The sequence below is a fragment of the Stegostoma tigrinum genome, chromosome 30 (assembly GCF_030684315.1).
Source record: "Stegostoma tigrinum isolate sSteTig4 chromosome 30, sSteTig4.hap1, whole genome shotgun sequence".
Classification (NCBI taxonomy): domain Eukaryota; kingdom Metazoa; phylum Chordata; class Chondrichthyes; order Orectolobiformes; family Stegostomatidae; genus Stegostoma; species Stegostoma tigrinum.
The window spans coordinates 39,324,566-39,347,687 of record NC_081383.1 but is presented as its reverse complement, the minus strand read 5'-3'; the positions used below and the strand labels follow the sequence as shown (position 1 = coordinate 39,347,687).

Sequence of the window (23,122 nt, the reverse complement as noted above, 5' to 3'; positions counted from 1 at the left end):
GTGGGTAAGATGAGGGAGCATCCCAAACATTCTACAAGTTTTTCAAGGGAAAGGGAATGAATATGGAAAGAAGAGGGCCTATTTGGGACCACTGGGGAAAACTGTCTGTGCATTAAATAAGAACTTCATGTCTGTATTTATGGATGAACACTTGAACTGTCAGAAAAATCAAGGTTGTGAGCCTTGTGTGGGAGAATGGGACTAGTCTAGGTCGTAAAGTATTTTTGTTGGTACTGACTTAATGGGCCAAAGGATCTCATCAGTACTGTAATATTCTATGATTCTACAAAGGGTAGGATGAATAGCCAAGGTGTTTTTACCTCAGTAGAGCCCAAAACTAGAGGGCATGGGTTAAAGAGGAGAGGGGAAAGATTTAAAAGGGATCTAAGGGATAACTTTTTCATGCAGACGATGGTGTGTGGATGGATTGAACTGGCAGCAGAAGTGGAGGCTGGTACAATTACAACATTTAAAAGACATCTGGATGGTTACATGAAAAGGAAGCTTTTAGAGGTCTATAGAACAAACGCTGGCAAATGGGATCAGATTATTTTTGGATATGTGGTTGGCATTGTAGGGTCAGACAGCTCAAATACAGATGTTTCAGTCCAATCAGTCCATGCTGACCATCATCCCAAATTAAAGTAATCCCATCTGCCTGCACATGGCCCAAATCTGTCCAAGTATTTCTTATTCAAAAACTTCTAAACATTGTAATTGTCGCCGTATCCACAACTTCCTCTGGAAGTTCATTCCACACACAATCACTCTTCAAAAAAGTTGAGAGACTTCTGAATTACCTTCTTACTTTTTGTGACAGCCATCTACCTCTCTGGCCTGATCCTGCTGTGTCATTACTTCTCTAAATCTACCAGCCACCTCACTCTGTCTCTTGTATGCCCTCAATGACATTAAGCTGAAAAAGTAGCTTACAATAGCAGCTTATATAAAATAAACTATTGTTCTTTACCCAAAGAGATAATATAGAGTATCCAAAAGATAATGAGTAAAAGAACCATTAATTCATGAGTGAAAGGTTTATTATTACTGTATTTCATTGTAAAATACACATGAAAATCTTTCATTTGTCACCATAATCCAGCACCATTTTGATCGTTTAAGAGAGAGAAAACGAAAAGCGATAGCTTCAAGAGGAGTCCAGCTGTGTCCGAGTTCTGACCCAGCTCAGAACCACCACCGCCACCGCTGCCTCGCCAGACCCAACCAACATTGAAGCTGCCGATCCTCAGGTACCATCTTCACCATTAGGCCCCATTCACCTTCACCACCGCCAATGCCAGGCACGCCGATGGAGACTAAAGTGAGGTAGAAGAAAACATAAAATGTTTCAGATAAAAAAGGCAAGGAAGAGTCCTGATGATCACATACCCCCACAGCAGAATCTGATGTCTGTTATATCAATTGATATAACGTATTAGCCATGTCTGTTAACTCTTGCTTGAGAGATAAATAAAAGTATTCAAGAACAATCAGATAGGCTATCTTAACTTTTCTCATAATACAAGGTAGCCAAGAATATTTTTGGGGCTGCCCTTAGTTCATTGGATTTCTATGCAAAGGTTCAGTCTTGGGTCCCTCAATAAAGGTCAAGTTTCATTGATGACAATGTATAAGACCTACCAATAGATTCACTTTGGGTTCCTCCATGGCTTCAGACTCAACCAACTCAACTAGGACAGAGATAGCAGGAACTGCAGATGCTGGAGAATCTGAGATAACAAAGTGTGGGGCTGGATGAACACAGCAGGCAAAGCATCACCTGAGGAGCACAAAAGCTGATGTTTCGGGCCTGGGCACTTCATCAGATTCTGTGCTTTTGTGCTCCTAAGATGCTGCTTTGCCTGCTGTGTTCATTCAGCTCTACACTTTGTTATCTCGACTAGGACAATGTTTATTAATGCTAATGGATTTTATAAGAAGAAGAATAGTCATCATTATCAAGAGTCATTACAAAGGCGTTCTTCCTTTCACATCCTACAACATGCTGATGGAGTAAGTATTCTATTTTCTTGATTTAAATCATATAATCCCCTCAGGTACATTTCCGAGAACAAAGCCTCAGTGCCTTTTAACGGCAGCAACACCTGATACAGTATCCAGCAGAAAGGGAGGCTCCAGAGTTGAACAGGAGTTCAGAGTGTAGGTTCTCACTGAATGAGCACTGTCCCCTGGAACACCACATGTCACAGCTGAGCCACCTTGGGAATGGACCTCTTAGAATGAAATGTCTGTCCAGATCTACAGATCTTGAATACAAACACAGAAATGAGAGATGTTCAAGTACTGGACAAACATCAGAAGAAGGCAGAGGATATATCTACAAATTGTCCAAACAGTTTAATGGTCACCTGGTATTCAGATCAAAAATGGATAGTGGGGGACAGAGGGGCAAGGTCAGCTTCAATATGTGAAACATGGCCATCCATGTGCTGTCAGATCCTAATTACAGGCAAAGTTATAGAGTAGGAATCATCCTGTTTCTGTGATCCTGCTCACCGATGTGCGGCCCAGTCTGGAAGTCAGTCATCTCCCAGATCAGGAGAAATGACGTAGAGTGCACTGAGGCAAAAAGTGAGAAAAATAGACTCTACAAATGGGAAGCAGTTAAAAAAGAACCTGCCATGATTTCCCTCCATCATGGCGACATACTTCCCCTCAAATCACAAAGCTCTTGTGAATCAGACCTAACACCCTTAAACTATTCAGAAGACAGTCTAGATTCTAAATTTCTTATTTTAGAGGTAATTGTAAGTGCGGTGTTCCAGATGCAATTTGTTTGCTCAAACTACTCTGTTAAGCAAAACACAATTTATTCAGGAGTTGTTTTTCGAGCCCTTTTTGAACCACTGAGGACATGTGTTCAAATCCCCACCACAGCAGCTGTTAGTTCAAACGAAGAACCCAAGTCTTTCCTCAGAACTCAAGTGTCTCACCCTTTAACACGAGTGGGATTAATAAATGAATAAATAAATTCCCGAATGGGTTTCTCCCCCACTCACTGAAATAAAGTGTGAAATTGTAACAGTTACAGTTCGATCAAAACAATGCAACCAGAGAAATGACAAAAGAAATGGAGGATGTTTAGAAATTGTGGTTTAACGGAAATTAGAAACTAAGTTAACAAATATTTAGAATATTGGGAAGTTGCCTGAATTTTAACACCTCATGTCCCCACTTCATGCAGCAGCAGTTCTATTGCAAAATCAGAAATCCGACAGGCACTGCCATCCTGAAGCTCTCTGCTAAGTCTGCAGGGACCAAACAAGCCTTTACATCATCCTCACAATGTTCACCTGGAAAAATTGACTTGTCCTTTAATTAGATAGATCCAATCCGATAAATATTGTTAACAACATCAGGAATGCTATCCCCAAACTTGGACTATCCCTATATTTGCCAGCAGCTTGGAGGCAAACACAAATAGATCAGAGCAAATTTCTGCAGATGCAGGAATCTGTGCTGAAAACAAAACATTCTGGAGATCACAGCAGGTCAGGCAGCATCCATGGAGAGAGAGCAAGCTAACGTTTCAAGTCTAGATGCTCTACACCAAGCATAAATAGATTGTTGGAATTGAGAGTGTGTTAAGTCAATGTGTCCACTTTCAATCAAGTTACACCAACATCACAGCAAATCAATCCCTGTTAATATCTTTGTAATGCTGTGTGGTGGAGACAAATTCAACGGAGGCACATCAGAGGCCATTGCAAAGTGTCTGCAGGTTTACACTGCAAAGGCATTTGATTGGCACCAAGTTAAAATGTGCCAGGACCCAGTGCAGACATAATGGGCAATTCTGTGGCTGAATCTTATCATAATTTGGCTCTGTGTCAATTTTGTTCAGTCTCACAGAGGATACCTCACTGAGAGACCTGGTAAGATTTCTTACCAAATCATCCCAAGTGCAATTCATTACCTCCCCTTACCCTATGACAATGCTTTTGCCTGATCCTACTGCTCACCAGGAAGGACCTCCCAGAGCTAGGATATCTGCATCACTCGCTCAGGCATGATCTTTAAATTCTGCGGTGCATTCGGCTGAGTGCTGTCAGTCTGGCGCTGTCAGATATGGCTTGTGCATTTGCCCAGGCCTGGCAGATGAAGGCAAATTGTGTATCACTTTGTCGACAGCAACTTTGTCTAACACATTCTGGGTATCCTAATGCAACATACTGACTGGCTTCACTCTACCCACTCTGATTGAGACCTCCTCAAAGAACTCTAAGTTTCTGAGACACCATTTCCCTTTCACGAAGTCCTGCTGATTCTACGTCATCAGATGATGATTTTCCAAATGCTCTGTGGCGACTTCCTTCGTAACTGATTCCAACAGTTTTCCAACAATAGGGCTACAGTTACTTGTTTTTTGCCCCTCTACCCTTTTGAGTAGGGGTGACACATTGGGAGTTTTCCAATCCTCTGGTCCTTCTCCAAATTCCAAGGATCTTTGGTCCTGTTGAAACCACAAGCAGTACTGTGAGCAATTTTGGTCCTATTTAAGGAAAGATATCATTTCACTGGAGGCAGTTCAGAGAAAGTTCACTAGGATTCTCCCAGTTATGGAGCGATTGTCATTTGAGTAATGACTAAACAGGTTGGGACTGTACTCACTGGAATGTAGAAGAGTGAGAGGTGACCTCCAGGAATCATATAGGATTCTTAAGTGCTTTGACAGGGCAAATCTTGAGAGGCTGTTTGCCCTCATGGAACAGTCTAGGGCCAGGGAGCATAGTCTGAGAATGTAGTGGTGCAAATTTAAGACTATCATACAGAGGAATTTCTTCTCTCAGAAGGTTGTGACTTTTTTGAATTCCTTGCCACAGAGAGCTGTGAGGGCAGAGTTTGTGCATCTAGAGCTGAGACAAATGGATTCTTGATCAGTTGGAGAATCAAAAATTATGAGAAAATGTCGGAAATTGGATGTGAGGAAAGTCAGGCCAGCCATGACCCAGTTGAACGGTGGAGTAGGCTCAAGGGGAGGTATGGCCTAATCCTGTTCCTATTTCTTATTTTCTCTCACTTGTCCTCACCCACCCAAGCCCTGATTCTGCAAACTATACGGCATCTCTACTCTGCCCAGCACTCTGCCCCACCTGCACCAGCACTAGCTACTGTATCACCCACTTTCATCTCACTCTATCCCTCCCTTTCTGTCACTCCAGGAGTGGACAACACACAATTTGGCAGAAAGAGCCAAGACCAGTGATGGGCTGCCTGACATTTTATGCATTCGCTGAGAGCGATCTTCCTTGCACAAGCATCCAGGCTTTGTGTCTGCACGGAAATGCAATGCAAGACAGAAATTCTGAGAGCAATGTAATTCAAGCTGAGGTGACAAAATGCAATGTGGCATGGCAGGGATGCTGTGATCATCCAGATAGTCTCACAGTGAGTGATTGCAAAGAGAGTTAGCAAACAGCCCTGAGATGCAGCCTGGTCCATTCTGTGAGCTTGGCACGTACTGTATCCATGCAGCAATATTTCAATACCAGAGAAACATAAAACACTGATTTTAAGCTTAAAAGCATCCTGCAAGTGGATTGGGGTGGTGCCTTGAGAATCCTAAAAGGCTGGGGGATGCTTGATGCGAGCAACCATAGATACATATCAGAGAATCACAGAATTGTTACCATGCAGAAGGAAGCCATACAGTCCAATACATCTGCATCAGTTCTATTCTCTAGTGCCAGCCTCCTGCCCCTTCTCCATATCCCTGCACTCCATTTCTGTCCAAATATTTATCCAATGCCTCTCTTGAATGCTTTAATTGAACCTGCTTCGCTCACATTTCCAGGCAATGCATTCCAGACTCGCAATATTCACTGGGTAAATAAGTTTTTCTCACATCATTCTCATTTCTTTTCCACATTAATTTAAATCTATACCCTCTCATTCTCTTTCTCTTTCATGAGAGAGAATAGTTTCTCTCTATCTAAAACCAAAGAGAAGGCATAAAAGTTCAACAGAAACCGCTGAAAACCTGAGGACTGGGAGAAATTTAAAATTCAGCTCAGGCGGACAAATGGTTTAATTCGCAAAGGGAAAATAGAAGATGAAAGTAAGCTTGTGGAAAACAGAAATAAACTGGCTGCAAAAGCTTCTACAGATATGTGAAGAGAAAAAGACATGTGAAGACAGAAGTAGATCCCTTGCAGTTTAAATCAGGTGAAATCATAATGGACAACAAAGAAATGGCAGACCAGTTAAGCAATACTTTGGATGTGTCTTTACGAAGGAGGACACAAATAATCTTCAGGAAATGCCAGTGGGCAGAGGGCCAAGCATGAAGGAGGGCCTGAAGGAAATCCTTATTTGACAGAAAATGATATTTGGGGAAGTTTTTGGGATTAAAACCTAATAAATCCCTAAGGTCTGATGCTTTGCATCCCAGAGTACTTCAGGAAGTGGCCTGAGAAATAGTAGAAGTATTGGTGATCATTTTCCAGCATTCTGTAGACTCTGGAACAGTTCCAATGGACTAGAGGGTAGCAAATGGAATCCCACACGTTGAAAAAGGAGAGAAAATGGGGAATTACAGATCAGTTAGCCTGACATTGGTGGTGGGGAAAATGCCGGAGTCAATCATTAAGGATGGAATAACTGAGCATTTGGAAAGCAGTGACAGGATCAGTGCAAGTCAGCATGGATTCATTAAAAGGAAATCACGTTTGTCAAATCTTCCAGAATTTTTTGACGATGTGACCAGTAGAGTAGACAAGGGTGAATCAGTAGATGTTGTGTGTCTGAACATTCAAATGGCTTTTGACAAGGTTCCACACAAGAGATTAGTCGGCAAAATTAGCCAGCTTTTATGGTATTGGAGGCAATGTATTGCCATGAGTAAAGAACTGGTTGGGAGACAGGAAGCATGGAGTTTGGGTAAATGGGTCCTTTTCAGAGTGGTAGGCAGTGACAGATGGTGTGCCACAGGTTTCAGTGCTGGGACCCCATCTGTTCACAATGTACATTAACAATTTGGACAAAGGAAATGAAGGTGATATCTCCAAGTTTGCAGAAAACACTAAGCAAGGTGGCAGCGTGTGCTGTGAAGAGGATGCTAAGAGGCTTCAGGGTGACTTGGACAGCTGGCTGAGTCAGCAAATACTTGGCAAGTGCAATATCATGTGATTGAATGTGAGGTTACCCACTTCAGCCACAAAAACAGGAAGGAAGATAGTTATCTGAATGGTAGCAGTTTAGGAAAAGGGCAGGTGCAACAAGACCTGGGTGCCATGGCAGAAGAGTTACTGAAGGTTGGCATACAGATGTGGCAGGCAGTAAGGAAAGTTATTGGCATGCTGACCTTCATAGTGAGAGGATTTGAGTATCAGAGTAGGGATGTCTTGCTGCAGTTATACAAGGCCTTGGTGAGGCCACACCTTGAGTATTGTGTGTAGTTTTGGTCTCACAGCCTGAGGAAGGTCATTCTTGCTACACGGGGAGTCTGGTGAAGGTTCACCAGACTGATTCCTGGGATGGCAGGGCTGACATATGAGCAAGGATTGGGTTGACTTGACCTGCATTCGCTGGAACTTAGGATAATGAGGGGGATCTCAAAGAAACATACAAAGTCCTGATGGGACTGATGTGGAAAGACTATTCCCAATGTTGGGGAAGTCCAGGACAAGGGGTCACAGTGTAAGAATAAAAGGGGTAATCCTTTCAGGACTGAGATGAGGAAGAATTTCTTCATTCAGAGAGTTGTGAGCCTGTGGAATTTTCTGCTACAGAAAGCTATTGGAGCCAGTTCATTCGATATATTCAAGCAGGAACAGGACATGGCCTTTGTGGATAACGGGATAAAGGAGGATGGGGAGAGGGTGGGAATGGGATACTGAGATTGCATGATCAGCCACGATTATAGTGAAGGGCCAAATGGCCTACTCCTGCACCTATTTTCTACATTGCTATCTTTACTCTATGCAGGCCGATCATGATTTTGAAAACTTCTATCACATGTCCTCTCAGTCTTCTTCCCGTCGAGCAGAAGTCCTAACTTAATCAATCTTCTTCATCAAAGTTCAGCTATGCCCCACACTTGACAAAGGCAGCCTGGATTGAGGATACAGAGGAAGTAAGCAACCCTGGGGTTCTATACTAGGGCCTTGGTCCAGTGCTAGAAATGACACAATGACTTCTCCAATCTATAAGTGTCAGGTTTACATCTTACCAAAGGGCCCCCTGTAGGATCATCGATTAATTTATTTCTGCAAGTGAGCACTTGTGGTTGGCCACATTATCACCTGGCCCTTAGACCATGAGACCATAATATACAAGAACAAAATTGGGCCATTTGGCCCGTCAGGGCTGCTGCACCATTCAGTCATGACTGGTATGCTTCTCAACCCTTCCTCCTGCCTTTTCCCCTTAACCCTTGTTCCCCTTATAATCACAAACATACCCGTCTTTGTCTTAATTACACTCAATGACTTGATCTCCACAACCTTCTGCGGAAGTGAGTTCCACAGGTTCACCACCCTCTTCCTGAAGAAATTCCTCCTATCTCAGTACTAAAGGGTTGTCCCTTCACCCTGAGGCTGTGCCCTGGTGTCTTAGTCTCTCCTACCAGTTGAAATATTTGCTGTACATCCACTCTTATCAGTATTCTGTAAGTTTCAATGAGATCCCTCTCATCCTTCTCAACTCCATTGTGTACAGGCCCAAAGTCCTCAACTGCTTGTTGTATGACAAGCCCTTCATTCCTGGGACCATTCTTGTGAACTTCCTCTCGACCCCTACAAGGCCAGCACATCCATCCTTCGATACAGAACCCAAAACTATTCACAATATTTCAAATGTGGTCAGACAAGTGCCTTATTCAGCCTCTGCAGTGAATCCCTGCTCTTGTCTTGTGGCCCTCTCAAAATAAATGCTAACATTGCATTTGTCTTTCTAACTATCAAATCAACCTGCATGTTCACCTTAAGAGAATTCTGAACCAGGACTCCTAAGATCCTTTGTGTTTCAGATTTCCAAAGCCCTTTTTCTTAACTGGGCTACATTTTGAGACTTCATACCAAAGTCTTTAAACCTCACACTTTCCCACATTAATTTCCATCTGCCCCTTCTGGCCCACTCTCCTACCCTGGTTTCATGACACACAGCTCATGCTTGACAAAACTCATTGAATTCAATAATAATCCGGAATTCAGAGTCTATGTCTGACCCTGAAACGATTGTTGGGGAAATATTTATATGCTTCACTAAAGTCTTTTACGGAGCGAACCTGCCATCATCACCTGGTCTGGCCTATATGCGTTTCGAGAGCTACAGCGATGTAGGTGATTTTTAGAATCATACAGCATGGAAATAGACCCTTCAGTCCAACTAGTCCATGCCAACCACGTACCCAAACTAAACTAGTCCCACTTTCCTGCATTTGTCCCTATTCCCTCAAACTTTTTCTATTCACGTACTTATCCAAATGTCTTTTAAATGTAATACCTCTACCCACACCCACAGCGTCCCCTGCCACTTCATTCCACACACAATACACCCTCTGTACAAAAAAGATGACCCTCGTGTCCTTTTTAAAATTTTCCCCTCTTACCTTAAAAATAAGCCTCTGAGTTTTGAACTCCCCATCCTCGGAAAAAGATCCTTCCTTCTTGCCTTATCTATTCCCCTCGTGATTTATGAACCCCTATAATGTCACCCCTTAACCTCCTGTGCTCCAGTAAATAAAACTCCCACCTATTCAGCCTGTTTCTCTGTCTCAAACCCTCCCTTCCCAGCATTATCCTGGTAAATCTATTCTGACCTTCTCCAATTTAATAATTTCCTTCCCACAGCAGAGCAACCAGAACGGGACACAATATTCCAAAAGAAACCTCGCCGATGTCCTGTACAACCTCAACATGACGTACAACTCCGACACTTAAAGGTCTGAGCGATGAAGGCAAGCATGTTAGATGCCTTCTTAGCAGCTTGTCAACCTGGGATGCAATTTTTAAAGAATTACATACCTGAAGCCCATAGTTTCAAGATTTCTTGCTGCAACACAGTTCAGCTAAAGATGGTACAGTATAGTTCACCATTCCCCCAATGTTGTGTTTGATGCCTCATGAATCCAAACCCATTTCTATCATACTTGTCTTTCAGTCAAGCATTCATCTCACTCATCTTATAAATCCTGTGCCAATTTTCTCCTGGCTCAGCATGTCATATACTATCTGTTTTTATATTAAAGGGAGTCACAAATGGGCTTAACCAGCCTTATAAGTAGGAATGTACAGAATTCTTTCTATCTGAGCAATGTTACTTCATCTTTCAGGCATCCATCCAGAGGAGAACAGCTGCTTCCACACTGGAGATTGCAGTTTTCAATTTTCATTCATAGTATTTGACTCACCTCAGTCATCTGCAGATTTGTCCTCACTGAGGAAGGAGAAATTTACCTGAAAGCAACTGATTTTGCCTTGTTCCACAAAAACTGAACATGAAGATGCCCAAAGATGAACCCTGGTAAGCAAACATCAGGAAAACAAACTCGTACTTTCCAGTGCCGTTTCGAGCACTCATTCCCACCATTTCTTGGATATGATTGACTCTCTCACCAGCCACTACCTCATCCTGGTGCTGTTGTTTCTATCAGCCAAATCACAGTATCCTGTTGCCTCTAACTTGGCCACGCATACCACTATTTATCAATAAGGTAACATGAATTCCTTATTCAGCCAGGAGCAAAGGGATATCAGCACAGCACTAGGATAGGCTGTAATTAGAGCACCAGAGTCCTGTCAAAGGGCTATAGTCAATAGCTTATTTAGGTCCTTTGCTGCTTCAATGGTTCCATGCCGCATTCCAGACAAGGAACAGGACAGAGGAATAAACTGCTTGTGGCTGGAAGAACAAACAACATAAACCTAAAACTGGTCTGTACACGAATGGGAAAGCTTGGAGTAATTAGTCACTGGATTTAAGATCATGTTTAAACATTCTGCAAAATGCAACTGAAATGCCAAAAAGGGATTTTTTTTGTTTATATATCAAATTATTCTAATAAGCCTGTTCAGGTTCCTGTATATGCATACCGATTCTACTTTTCACTTAAATTTCATTTTTTACTTTTATTTTGAGCGAAGTGGCTTTCCTTAACAGGCATCTGAGGCCATCACTTTTCTCCTTTTAGAATTCCAACTGCAATTCAAATATTTTAGAAAACCAGTCCCTTTGATGCAGATGAAGAAGAGCATCAGGAAACTGTGAAGTGTGTAATTGTCTACAGAAATGACATTCCTGAACAACACTTCATTTTAGGTGCATGCCCTTAAACCATGTTTGATTAACTCTTGTACACACGGACCTCATAATTTCCCAGCAGAGTTTTTCGAGGTCTCAAAGAGCTCAGTACAGCCTGCCTTGCCGCCAACAGTGAGTAAATAAAACAAAACCAACATTTGCTTCACTACTGGAGCACTAATGCTGCGATTCTAATTTTACTTCTGAATATGACACTAAACTGCATTTTTGGAGACTACTCCAGATCAATATTGGAAACAAGTAGGATGTAGCTCAGATGCTAACATAAGAAAATACTTCAGATCTTGAAAGATGTTTCCACACTGGTTATTTGGCTTGGTCCAACTCTAGTGCGGAGTGTGTTATCAGATTGCTTCTCTAATGGGTACTAAATGCTGGCCCAGCCACCAATGCCCACATCCCACAAACAAAAAGTTCTTCATTTTAAATCAGAGTCAATAAATTTTTGTTAAACAAAGCTATGAAGGAATATGAGCCAAAGGCAGGTGCTTGGGCTTGGCCACAGACCTCATTGAACATAGAACATAGAACATAGAACAGCACAGCACAGAACAGGCCCTTCAGCCCACAATGTTGTGCCGGCCATTGATCCTCATGTATGCACCCTCAAATTTCTGTGACCATATACATGTCCAGCAGTCTCTTAAATGACCCCAATGACCTTGCTTCCACAACTGCTGCTGGCAACACATTCCATGCTCTCACAACTCTCTGCGTAAAGAACCTGCCTCTGACATCCCCTCTATACTTTCCACCAACCAGCTTAAAACTATGACCCCTCGTACTAGCCATTTCTGCCCTGGGAAATAGTCTCTGGCTATCAACTCTATCTATGCCTCTCATTATCTTGTATACCTCAATTAGGTCCCCTCTCCTCCTCCTTTTCTCCAATGAAAAGAGACCGAGCTCAGTCAACCTCTCTTCATAAGATAAGCCCTCCAGTCCAGGCAGCATCCTGGCAAACCTCCTCTGAACCCTCTCCAAAGCATCCACATCTTTCCTATAATAGGGCGCCCAGAACTGGATGCAGTATTCCAAGTGCGGTCTAACCAAAGTTTTATAGAGCTGCAACAAGATCTCACGACTCTTAAACTCAATCCCCCTGTTAATGAAAGCCAAAACACCATATGCTTTCTTAACAACCCTGTCCACTTGGGTGGCCATTTTAAGGGATCTATGTATCTGCACACCAAGATCCCTCTGTTCCTCCACGCTGCCAAGAATCCTATCCTTAATCCTGTACTCAGCTTTCAAATTCGACCTTCCAAAATGCATCACCTCGCATTTATCCAGGTTGAACTCCATCTGCCACCTCTCAGCCCATCTCTGCATCCTGTCAATGTCCCGCTGCAGCCTACAACAGCCCTCTACACTGTCAACGACACCTCCGACCTTTGTGTCGTCTGCAAACTTGCTGACCCATCCTTCAATTCCCTTGTCCAAGTCATTAATAAAAATTACAAACAGTAGAGGCCCAAGGACAGAGCCCTGTGGAACTCCACTCACCACTGACTTCCAGGCAGAATATTTTCCATCTACTACCACTCGCTGTCTTCTGTTGGCCAGCCAATTCTGTATCCAAGCAGCTAAGTTCCCCTGTATCCCATTCCTCCTGACCTTCTGAATGAGCCTACCACGGGGAACCTTATCAAATGCCTTACTGAAGTCCATATACACCACATCCACAGCTCGACCCTCATCAACCTTTCTAGTCACATCCTCAAAAAACTCGATAAGGTTTGTAAGGCATGACCTAGCCCTCACAAAGCCGTGTTGACATAGAGGGTAGAAAAATGCTTGAGGGGCTGAATGGCCCATTCCTGCTCCTTTCAACTTTTGTTGCTAACTAAATTGAGGAGGTGACATGAAATTATTACACAACATTGTTGCAAATTACTGCAGATGCTGGGATCTGCACTGAGAACAAAAAATGCTGGAGACCACAGTGGGTCAGGCAGCATCCAAGCAGATAGAAAGAGCAAACTAATGTTTCAAATCCAGATAACTCTTCATCAGAGCTGACACAAAGTGCAGAGGGAGCAGTATCTGTGCAATAGTAGGTTGGGGGTGGAGTGCTGTTGGAGACAGGCGGCTGAGCGTGCAGATTAAGTGATCGAAATGCGAGAATGGCAGAACAATTTCATGTCTAACTGGCAGACAGGAAAGAGCAGATAGTCCCACCGGAGTGAGGGGAGGGGGAAGAGGACATGGTGGCAGAGAATGCAACACGTAAGACTAAAAGCAAGGGAAGGAATGGGATTGGGGTCATAATCTGAATGCATTGAACTCAATATTAAATTTTTGCCTTCGAAGACCAGCGGGCCTCTCTGTTCTTTCCAGTTTTGCAGATGGACAGACCATTGTTCTGCCATTCTCACTTTCCGATCACTGCATCTAACAATCGGCAGTTTCCTGAACCCCAGTGTTACACCTTAATGGTCACTGCCACAAACAGCTCCTTCCCATAGCACACTGCACCGTCTGGTATTGCACAGCCCATGCCCTTGGAGAAAGTCTATTGCAGATCTTGTCCCCACCTTTATAAATACCTGATTTTCCCAGCAACATTGTTTACCCTCCCCCAACCAACATTTTGCAGTAATTTCCCACTCACCACACAAACCCCACTGGCACACTTTTGAATGACAGCTTGGTCTCCAGGACTGCATTGGCTTTAGACCACAGTCTGACTGTGATAAGCTGCCCCTATGTGTGTGTGCGCCTGTATGCATTTGGCCACGGCCTATGGATGTGAGTGTGTATGTATGTCTGTGTGTATAACTCACTCGAAGATAGCAAGAACTGCAGGCGTTACAGTTGGAGACAACACTGTGTGGAGCTGGAGGCTCCTCTGATGCATCCTGGCCTGCTGTGTTCCTCCAGCTCCACACTGTGAATATTTGTGCCAGTCAAGAGGGTTATTTTGTCTGGATGGTGCCAAGCTTCTTGAGTGTCGATGATGCTGCACTCATCCAAGCAACTGGGAAGTATTCCAACACACTCCTGATTTATGCGTTGTTAATGGTGGATGTTTTTTAAGAGAGTCACCAGGTGAGTTATTCAGCCCCTGTCTGATTACAGACCCTGGTATGATCTTTGGCCACAGTCTTTATATGATAGGCCCAGGTCCATTTTGGCTCAAACGTAACCCCAGGATGGTGACAGTGGAAGATTTGGAAATGGTGATGCCATTGAATGTCAAGGGACAGTGATTGAATTCTCTCATTTTGGAGATGGTCATTGCCAGGCACAAACATTACTTGCAAATTTTCAGCAAAAGTCAGCGTGTGTTCAGGTCTGCGGCATGTTGCGATGGACTGTTTCGGCCCTGGGGCATTGCAACTGGTGCTGAGCAGAACTATGAGTGAACTTCTCCATTTCAAATATAATGGTAGAGGGAAGGTCATTGATGAAGCGGTTGCAGTTGGACAGGCCGAGGACACTATCCTGAGAAACTCCTGCAGAGATGTCCTGGGTTTGAGATGTTTGACCTCCAACAACCATAACCATTTTCCTGTGTTCCAGATGTGACTCTAACCAGAAAAGAGTTTTCCCCCTGATTCCCGTTGATTCCAGTTGTGCTAAGCTTCCTTCATGCCACACTTGGTTAAGTGTTGTCTTGATGTCTAGATCTGAAAATATCTCTTCACTTCGGGAGTTCAGCATTTTGCATCAGGGTTATAATGAGCTCAGGAACTGAGTGTCTCTGGTGGAACCAAACTGAGCATCAATGAATTGTTTATTTCTGAGCAGGTGCTACTTGTTAGCATTGTCAATAACCCTTTCCTTCACTTTGCTCCTGATCAAGAGAAGATTAATGAGGTGGTATGCAGAAATGTCCTTTTTTTTGTGGACGGGACAACTTTTAGCAATTTCTCACATTTCCGGATGGATGCTCGTGTTATCACTTCACTGGAATAGCTCAGCAAAAGGCTGCAGCCAGTTCTGGAGCACGTGTCTTCAGTAACATAGTTGGAATGTTATCAGGGCCAATGGCTTTGCTGCACTCAGTACCATCAGCTGTTTCTTGATTTCACTTTGAGGCAATGGAATCAGTTGAAGACCATCCCCTGGGATGCTGGGGTCCTCAGTCAGAGGCTGAGGTATATCATCCACTTCACGCTTCTGAGTGAAGGTAGATACAAATGCTGCAGTCTTGTAATTGGCACAGACGTGTGAGGCTCCCCCATCATTGACGATGTGGATAGTTGTGGAGCCTCATCCTCTTCTTAGTTATTTAATTGTTCTCCACATTCATGAAGTGGATGTCGATCAGCTCTGTTGGAATCACATAGCCCAGTCTATCACTCACTGCTTTTCCTCTTTGCCACACAAGTAGTCCTATGTTGTAGCTTCACCAGGCAGACACCTTATTTTTAGATAAGGCTGACTGAAATTTGGAAATAGATTTTCCACGATTGCGATCAGGAAATTTTTCAATGCACAAAGGAGATCAGCCAAGATCTCATTCCAATGTTGCTGCACAAAGAATGTGCGATAGATGGAATAAACCCCTGGTCAGAGAGGAGGTGAGTGCACCAGAATCATTAAACAAACACCTGGGGGTGCGCAGAGACACTCTGGGTGCATTATTATCTCTTTATTCATTTGTAGGATTCAGATGTCACTGGCTGGGTCGCTGTGAATATCACATCCCAGGTGGTTCTCAGCCGCCTTCATCACAGAATCATAGAATCCCTAGGATATGGAAACAGGCCCAACAAGTCCACACCGGCCCTCAGAGCGTCCCCCCAGACCCCTCCCTCATAACCCAGCTAATCCACACATCCCCGAGCACTATGGGCAATTTAACACAGACAATCCACCGAGCCTGCACATCTTTGGACTGTGGGAGTAAACCAGAGCACCTGGAGGAAACCCATGCAGACACGGGGAGAATGTGGCAAACTCTACACAGACAGTCACTCGAGGGTGGAATTGAACCGGGTCCCTGGCACTTTGAGGCAGCACTGAAGATCTTGGGGTATAAGTTGGCAACTGTGATGTCAGGAAGTGAGTTCAGAATTATGACCCAGTAACATCGAGTGGCCCAGCCAGCAACACTCACACCCGGTGAACAAAAAGTTGCTCATTTTAAATCTGATCTTGATAAGTTTTTGTTAAACAAAGCTACGAAGGGATATGAGCCAAAGGCAGGTGCTTGGACCTGGCTCTGACAGAAAGCACCAATACCTTCTGCCAAGTGGAGTGCACATTTATTGTTCCCTCAGCCCACCTCCTATTCCCTCACCAATTACTGAGTCAGACCAGCAGGCTGTCTCCAATTCTCATAACCTTCTTGGTTCTAATGAAGGGTCCAAGTCTTTCCTCATAATGAAAATGCCTCAAACTTGGACACAAGTCATAGAATCATGGAACCCCTACAGTGTGGAAAGAGACCGCGCGGCCCTTCAAGTCTAAGCCAACCCTTTGAACAGCATGCCATAGAACCCAGGTCCCACACCGTACTCCTGTCGGATTAATTTCCTCAGACCATCTCCCACTGCAACGCCACAACATTGATAATTCCACCAGTAGAAACACCAAGGAATTCTACCCCCAACTGGGAACTGAAAGAATTTGTAACAACTATTGAAAGATTAAGACAAAGAGAACTGACAATATAAATGGAGCATGTTTGGAAATTGTGGTTGAAGATTACAACAAAATAACAAATGTTCAGAATACCGGGAAGTTGCCTGAATTGTAACACTTCATTTCCCCACTTCATGCAGAAGTTGTTCTATTTCACAATCAGAAATCCCACAGAAGCTGCCATCTTGATGCCCTGATCTAGGTGTGTGGGGAGCAAGTAGGTCATTACATCCGCTTCGCAAAGCTCACCTGGATAAAGTGACCCATCCTTTAAATGCTGTTACAAGACTTTAGATAGTTCTTTCCCAAGTTTGGAAGGTCCCCTCAACATGTTGAATGAAGGGGAACTGCAATCCGTACACGAGAGCCCGAGAGAACATCACTTACAGGCTCAACAGCATGGCCAACACTCAGAGCAGGTGATCAGAAAATGCTCTTAGGATGTGGAGGAGGAAAATACAACCTAGCCCTAAACTATCTGGCACAGACAGACTCAAAACTGACACAGCGTGAGCGCACACATCATAATAATCAAACAAAATACTGCGGATGATGAAGATCTGAAACAAACAAATAAACACAGAAACTGCTGGACAAACTCATCAGGTCTGGTAGCATCTGTGGACGAATAACAGAGTTAACATTTCAAGTCTTGTAACTCTTCTTCAGTTCCAACTTGAAATATTAGCTCTGACTAATTGGCTCCTCTCTTTAAGATCTACCTGATTGGGTGATCGCATCCTTGCATTATTTTTAGCAGAAGGCTAAAGTTATTTCCAATTAAGATGCTGCTAATTAATTTTTAAAAATTGTACCAGGCTAATATTTATTGCCCATCCCTCATGGCTCTGGAGAATGCTGCAACGAGCTGCCTTCTTGAACCTCAGCAGGCCATGGGCGCTGTTGTGGGAACGGAATTCCAGGCCAGAAACAGTTAAGGAATGTTGATGTGGATCTGAGTCAGGATGGTTTGTGCCTTGGAAGGGATTTGGCTGAAATGGAGTTCCCATGTGACTACTGTCCTCGTACTTTTATGTGATCGAGATTGTCGGTTTGGGTGATGCTGTTGAAGCACCATTCCTGTCTTGTTTTACTGCACCTTTAAGAATGCATTTGCAATTTCTTCTGTCACTGGAAGAGGGACAAAAGAGATTTGTTTTGGTGAAAGAGGTTTGCTAACTCTGCGAGACATAACAACGGCACAACTGTGTATAGTCTTCACACAATTTCACACACAAACACACACACACACACACACACACACACAAACACACACACACACACACACACACACACACACACACACACACACACACAGCTGAAAAGACTTTAGTGTCAAAAATCAAAAGCTCTTGAGGCATATGGTTTTAAACTGAGGCAATCATAGCTAATTTGACATCCCAGACCATCAGCAGTTACAAATATTCTGAGTTTGCAACGCAGTGTTGGTCACCACTGAACTGGTGAACTAAAGTGTGCATGCTTAATGGTGGGAAGCTCATGACTATGGCAGTCCACCAGGAACATAGAGTCAAGATTTCATTTCAGTCCCAATGTCCACTTTTCTAAAAGAAACTTGAATACATTATTCTGTACAATTCAAGTTATTAGTGGAATTGAATATGTATTAGGCGGTGTATGCATATAAACTTCACCAGTAATCGTCCTTAAATCTTGCTAATCTCTTCATGGAATGTATGCATTTTATTTCTGCTAGCTGTTCATTTTGTTGTAGTTTCATGTCTGTGTGATATGTTGATGCCATGCTACCTGCTGTTATGCTGTTGAGTTATTGGGTTGCTGGTAACTCCTGGTCTGATGAATGATGTGTGATGAGGGCAGATGGTGCCTTCACCCCTCCCTGATCAGATACTTGTAGTTGAGGAGCAGCTTCTCCAGTTGGGTGTAAAACGGATTGTTTATTTTTCAAATGGTAAACTGCTTCAGGGAGGTCCAAATTTGACATTTGGCTGAGCAAATGTTTGTTGAAAGCATTGAAAGGTTCTCCAAAGATCATCTCTGACAGTAGTCTAATAGTTTCTTTTCAAAATGAAATTTGGGCTCTGCTGCTTGACCTTGATTTTGTCCCTCACACCTGTCACTATTTCTGGGTTCAGTAACACGTTTGCAATTGGAAAAGCACCTTGTGTGCAGCATAACATCAGTCAGTGTGCAGGGCACCTTTCCATGTCTTCAGTTGGTGTGTTTCTCCATTTGAGGATTACCTTATACACTGCTGGATGGAAATTGCACAGTTGTTTCATGATTTCTTTCATGATACCCATTGCCATCTTCGGCATTTAACTGGGGATAAGATGGAGGAGATATACTCCTGGAGTTACCAGTTTTAGTTTGGATTTTATGATGTGACTGATTCCTTCACTCACAAAATGAGGGCTGTTGTCGCTCAGGCCAATGTCAGGAATGTCAAAACTGCTGAAGTGTGTTAACAGGCATTCAGTAATCTCACTGATAGTTATTGAAATCATCTCCCAGCAGTGAGAATCATCATTTACTGTATCAATATAATCAGGTCCCTGCGAGTGTAAAGTGATCTGCTCCCAGCTTCAACCACAGTCTGGAGGTTGTTCTGTGTCATTGGAGGCGCATTAGCTTGCTTAGCCTGGTAATTATTAGATGCTGTTCTAGTAGATGTGGTCCTTAACATTGTTGTTCATTATGGCCGTGGTTAGAGCATATCATTTCCCTTCCACGGACTGGATTCAATTCCTGGTGCCTTGCATGGATGTCCCTTTTTTAATTTACTCATGGGATATAGGTGTCGCTGGCTGATCAGCATTTCATTGCCCGACCCGAGATGGCCTTGAGGAGGTGGTGGTGAGCTGTCTTCTTGAACTGCTGCTGTCCATGTTCTATGGGTTGACCCACATTGCCCTGAAGGAGGGAATGCAAGGATTGTGACCCAGCAATACTGAAGCAACAGTGATATATTTCCAAGTCAGGATGGTGAGTGACTTGGAGAGGGAACGTGGAGGTGGTGGCATTCCCATATGTCTGCTGCTCTTGTCCTTCTCAATGGAAGTGGGTTTAGAAGGTGCTGTCTCAGGATCTTTGGTGAATTTCTGCAGTGCATCTTGCCGATAGTACACACAGCTGTCACTGAGTGTTGATGGTGAAGGGAATGGATGCTTGTGGATGTAATGTCAATCAAGCGAGCTGCTTTGTCCTGGATGGTACCAGTTTTTTGAGTGTTGTTGAAGCTGCACCCATCCAGGCAAGTGGGGAGTATTCCATCACACTCCTGACTGCTTCACTGGTGCTACACTGTAGGATAACTTCGTCATTTGTCATAGGATTTCAACACTGATGTTAGCATCTTCTGAAGCTTGATTTTAATGGGTGCTGCTTCATGTTGTGTGTCCCAATGCCTCAGTATATCCTTGGCCGTGAATTGGCATCAGGTTGCACACTCTGATGAAATTTAGTTGGTGATTCCAACAAATGCTTGCACTGTTTTTACATCTTTTGATTGCTGCTTTACGACAATAACTTACTAATTTTGGGATGCAGGCAAAGATATTTTGCTGTCAGTGCTCAGTGTAAATATATTTGACTTCTGGGATCTTTGAATGCAATTTCTTCTTCTTCAGTTTCAGGCTGACCTGGCGAACTCTGTATGAGATTTTGATTATGGTCAGCAAAACTCCTTTCATTGTATTTCCACATTGAAAACCTGTCAGATAATCCATCATCGCCTTCACTCCACGAAGGTCACTAACACATGTTGTCTGTGCTGACATTCCACTGGAGAAATGGAAATATCCAATGGTATGTCAAATCAACTGAAGTTCCAAACATCTTTCAGAATGTAGTTATTTAGTAGAGAGATAACTGCTCCTAAAATGCTGCTTGGCCTGCTGTGTTCATCCAGCTCTACACTTTGTTATCTCTGTAGTTAGAAAGTGCTACTTTCATGCAGCTTCGTTCACCAGTGATGCCTCCAGTGTTGAACATTTTTCCCTTTGCAAATTGTGACAAAATCCCTTGGATGGTTGGCATGGTGCAGTGAGATCTCTTCAGGATTTTAATCAGATCCTTCAGTTACATCTGTTAAATAGTTTCAACTGAATCAATAATATCATTCCTAAATTTGGAAGATTCCCCAGAGCGGCGAAATCATTACCAGCAGATTGCAGGAAGAATGCAATTCGGACTGAGCCTGAAAATTATGTTGTGATTGTGTTTGTGTTACAGTGGTGGGCATCAAGCTGAAACAACATCATTCAAAGAAAAGATACAAGCATCAGAGCAAATCATCTTCCTGTATAATATTTTTCTCACATTTTTCTCCTGCTTGCTTGGTGTCAATTTCTCTTTCTGCCCATGTTTCTTAATGAAACATGTAAGGGCTACATTGGTATTTTGACTCTCTAGTCTGACTGGGGCTGAATTAATCTGATACTAGCTCTGTTTATTAACAGTTACAAATAGACAGATCCTCCTCCCTCCACTCCTTACCTGGAAATTCCTCTGCTCAATATGAAACTCCAGCTTGTTAATAAAAAGTAACTCTGGTAAAATTAAAGAAACGGTGAGGATAACATTACCTCCAGTTCTGCTCAAGTTATTGTGGCAATGTTACAGTGCTCGTCAGCTGTTCTGCAATATAATTGCACTGGTCTTTTTGAGCAGCTGGGACTAGAACCTGGGCTTCTTGGCTCAGGGTAGGGATGCTTCCAATGTGCCACAAGAGCTCACACTGTGTTGGTCACATTCTGTATCAGCAGTTTGAATCCTCGTTAATGAACTAATGTGTAACAAAAGAACAAGACAATGTAGCTCCATTTGCTTTTGCATCAACACAGGAATGGTGACCCTTTTGCTGAACCCTTGTGAGAAATTTGATACCATCCAGGACAATGCAGCCTACATGATGGCCAACGCATCCACAAATACCCATACCCTCCACCACCAATGTTCAGTAGCATCAGTGTGTACTGCCGACAAGATACACTGCAGAAATTTTCCAAAGATCCTGATACAAAACTTTCCAACCTCAAAACCACTTCTAACTAGAAGGACAACGGCTGCAGGCAGATGGGAAGATCACCACCTTCAAGTTCCCTTCCAAACCAGCCAACATTCTGACTTGGAAGTGTATCACGATTCCTTCATTGTCATTGACTCCAAACCCCAATTGCACTAACTAACAGCATTGTGGGTTTATTTACAGAAAATATACTGCAAGCTCATCACCACCTCCTCAAGTGTAACTAGGTATGGGCAATAAACATTAACATAATTAGCGAAAGCCAAACCATGGGAATGAATAATAAAGAAATATCAACAGGACTGAGGCATGATATTCACGGCATCTGAAAATGTTGGGTTACCAGAGATTAAACAGACACTCTTCCTCTTGTAATTCCTAACAAAATGACCACAGTCTCCCAGAACATGTCATGTCATTGCGCCGAAACACACCAGAGACACCCTGAGACCCAAACTCCTTCAGAATGAAATATCCATCCAGATCCAATCAAACCAACCTGAACAATGAAACACAAAAGGAAAATAACCCCTTGCATCAGTAAGCTCACCTTGGAGTGATCTTGAACATCCATGTGCAGCACTCCCTCACACAGTTTGAGTTCTGAGTTCGTACTCCTACTTCGTATACACACAGACTCCCAGGACCCATCCTGCAATGCTGTGATAGCATCGCTGATTGACAAATAGAACAAATTGGTTTATTGACAATCAAATCAGTTAGTGCAAGTCATTTGGAGAGTTGCTTAAGAATGTGAGGCCCATTTCTCAAAGTATGAAAGAACATTGTGTTCCAGTGTGATCATACGATACATCCTCTTTTTACTAAAATGTTCAATTTTGATCAAGTCGACACTGATGAGAGAAGATGGTCAGGACTGTGAAAGAACGATTTCTCTAAGTTTAACCCAAGTGTCCATATCAAACAGGATTGACTTGGACGCAAATGTGGAATAAATCTCCTTAAACCTTGCCTCACACTCTAACGAAAGCTCCCTGTGAATGAGAGTGATGTTACCAGGGTCAGTGTGAATTCTCCTTGCTGCATTTCTGGGGATAGACTGGGTTAAAACATATTTATAGTGAACCTTAAAAAACTTCCCATACTTTTCAAAATAAGCTTCCAAATTTTGGGGCACTGTTGGCAAGGCCACCCTTTCTTTTCATTCCCTAATTGCTACCACTGAATGGTGTCCTCAGCCATTTTAGAAAGCAGTTATAAATCCCCCACAGT

The 23,122-nt window shown here is 43.1% G+C and overlaps 1 long non-coding RNA gene across 1 annotated transcript; it reads right to left on the bottom strand.

Annotated features, from left to right (window-relative positions):
* Positions 1-1,022: 1,022 nt before the first annotated feature.
* Positions 1,023-22,754, bottom strand: LOC132206089 (uncharacterized). Its single transcript, XR_009442812.1, has 2 exons — positions 22,440-22,754; positions 1,023-1,316 (listed from the first exon to the last, which is right to left on the bottom strand). It is a non-coding gene; the product is annotated as an uncharacterized LOC132206089 (long non-coding RNA).
* Positions 22,755-23,122: the final 368 nt, after the last annotated feature.